We start from the raw sequence: 3170 nt of genomic DNA, 5'->3' as shown, positions 1-3170 counted from the left end.
TGAGGGCAGGTGCCTGTAATCACAGCTACCTGGAGGCTGAGGCAGGAGAATCACTTGAACCCAGGAGGTGGAGATTGCAGTGAGCTGAGATCGTGCCACTGCATTCCAGCCTGACGGACAGAGTGAGACCCTGTCTCAAAAAAAAAAAAAAAAAAATGTAGGGCAGGTAGACACTCCCCCAGACCCCTGTGCTAAGGACTTAGGGATCCCCTTGCCTGTACCATCTTGGCTGGGGGGCCTTGGCCAAGTCACTTGTTCCCTGTGTCTCAGTTTCCCCACTTGTCAATCAGGCCCAGCAGGGTTGAAGTGTTGGAGCACAGGGTGGTCCATCCCCTCTCTGATCGTTCTTGGGCCAAGTCCTTTTTACCCCGCACCCACGTCCTCCTCTCTTATTGTTGTTTTCTGTGGATCCTCCCAGATAGGGCCGCCCAGTCCAGATCAGGCCAGCCCAGCGTGGCAGGCACTGATGGCCACCGGCTGAGTCACCATTTCCTCCTGGCCCCTTGCCCAGGCCCGATGCTTTCTGGGGACTTTCCTGAACATCAAAAACAAGGTGTGGGGGATGACTCCCGAGTGGGGGAAGCGAGGGCAGAGACGTGTGTGTTTGGATAGGTTTGTGCATACCTGGCGTGGGTTCAAAGCCCACGTCCGTCTGGGCCCCACCTGTAGGATCCAGGCCATAACCGCATCACCCTAAGAGTTGGGGGACCTCACATGTGAGCACCCCATGAACACCACATGCCCGGCTGCTTGTGCCCGAGTTCACTGGCTGGTTTTTCTGTGTTGCTGAGAGGCTTAGTGTGCATGTGTGTTTGCATGTATGTGTGTACATCATGACTGCCCTGTGCCTGGAGCCCAGTGACAGAGAGGCCCAGCCCCTCGCTCAAAAGGTGCGTCTGAACTCCAGCTGCCCCTGCCCCTCAAATCCCCCAGCCCCTCTCTCAGAAAGGTACATCTGGTGGAGAGAACTCCCTGGGCCAAGGCAGGAGGGCTTGGAAAATCCTGGTGCATTGGGGTGCAGGGGTGGTGGAGGCAGGGCGAGACAGGGGTGGGGTAGGTCAGGAACTGGGGAGCCACATGGGTGAACCCGGGCGGGCTGAGCTTTGGGAGGAAAAGATGTCAATTGTAAAAACCTTCACTGAGCTGCCTACTGTGTGTTCGGGGTGCTTGGACACAGTGGGGCCCTGGTGTAATAGACACCACATCAACAAACGAGTGAATATGTAACCCCGGGGAGGTGGGGGGGACCAGGAAGTTAAATGCACTGGGGCAGCAGGAGGGGAATTTGGGGTGCCCTGGCCTAGGGACAGAGGGGACTTGCTGAGAAGGTGATGTGAGGTGTCAGATGTGCAGGCGGAGGAGGTGTTGGGGAGATCTAGGGAGACAGAGTGCCAGGTGGAAGGCTCGGCTGGTGCAAAGGCCCTGAGGTGGGCATGAACTGGAAGAGGGGATTTGGCCTCATTCAGGAAGGTCTAACCCCAGAGCAGGACGGGAGCCATCAGGAGGCTGTGCTGGTGGGGCCACTAGGACAAGCTGTCCTGTAACTAGAGCTCAGCAGGAATGCGTCCCCCTCCCACCCCTACCCCCACCCCACCCCTGGCGCTCTTTGCTTGGGACAGAATGTGCTGGGTGGAGAGGCTGGCGGTGGCCGCGCCTGGTGGCTGGAGCGGGGAGGCTGGAGGATTCCTGAACAGTGGCCCGGCAGGGCTGGGCTCCCTGCCAGCATGGGCGGGAAAACAAGCGACAGGCGCCCTGACTGCTTGTCACCCCTTGTCCCCCAGCTGGCCGGGCCAGGGCAGGCGGCAGAGATGGTAAGAGAGTCAGGGACCCAGAGAGATAGAGAGATGGTGGCCAAGAGAGATAGTGAGAGAGTCAGAGACAGAGGGAGACAGAGACAGGGAGATAGAGACAGAAGTACAGAGGCAACAAGACTGAGAGACAGAGACAGAGACAGTAAGCAAGAGAGACATTGAGAGAGAGACAGAGATGGGAAAGAAAAGATGGTCAGAGTCAGAATGAGACAGACAGAGACATTGAGAGATAGAGACCTGGCATTTGACTCTCTGCATGGGGGACACGTCTGACTCTAGGGGGTCTTGGGAGCAAGTGCAAGGGGTGACACCTCCACCCCCATCAGAATCTTCACCCGGGCTGGGCACGGTGGCTCACGCCTGTAATCCCAGCACTTTGGAAGGCCAAGGTGGGCAGATCACCTGAGGTCGAGAGTTCAAGACCAGCCTGGGCAACATGGTGAAACCCTGACTCTACTAAAAATACAAAAATTAGCTGGGTGTGGTGGTAGACCCAGCTATTCAGGAGGATGAGATGGATAGCTTGAGCCTCGGAGGTCGAGACCACAGTGAGCTATCAGGGCACCACTGCACTCCAGCCTGGACAACAGAGCAAGATCCTGTCTCTAAATAAATAAATAAATAGATAAATCCAACATCAGCAGCTGAATCAGGGCTGATCCGGGGTTTCAGAGGCCTTAGGGCCACCATACAGGCTCTGCCAGCCCAAATCAGTCCCAGCACACACCAGTCGCCGCTGCTGACCGACACACAGGCTTAACACTTAGACCCAGACTCAGAAGTGCCCCAGTCAAGCCACTGTCTGCTTCCCACATTGGCTGAGATCCACAGATCCATGTTCTAGCACAGGTAACGGGCGTCTGTGCACATGCCTCTGGGTAACGCCACGGGTGGCCCAACACACACACACACACGCACACGCAGGCGGGTCCAGCTATATTCCAGGCCGCCTGCAAACACGCAAACACACACGTGCCTGCCCACACTGCCCCAGCACGCGCGCAGAGACTCAGGAAGCGCGGCAGGGGGCTCCCACGAGAGCCGGTTTCCTGTTTTCAAAGAGGCTGGGAACTGCTAACGGCATGTTCCAGACAAGCCTACCCCTCACCCCCTGCCTCGGCACCCCTATGCTGCCCCACAGACGCTGCACCCACTCTGTGTCCAGTCCTGACCCTGACATACAGCGAAGTCAAGCTCCAGATGACGAAACTGAAGCTCAGAGGGGCGCGGTCCTTTGGGCGCGGTCCTTTGCCCACGGTCACCGTCACACAAGGAGGAAGAGGTGGTCCCAGAGCCCAGACCGGGAGCTCCACCCTGCATCCCTCCTAAGCACCATGGCTGGGGGCGGGGGCGGGAGCG

The sequence above is a fragment of the Colobus angolensis genome, unplaced genomic scaffold, assembly GCF_000951035.1.
Source record: "Colobus angolensis palliatus isolate OR3802 unplaced genomic scaffold, Cang.pa_1.0 Scaffold66, whole genome shotgun sequence".
In the NCBI taxonomy this organism is placed as follows: Eukaryota; Metazoa; Chordata; class Mammalia; order Primates; family Cercopithecidae; genus Colobus; species Colobus angolensis.
Note: the sequence above shows the minus strand (reverse complement) of the source record.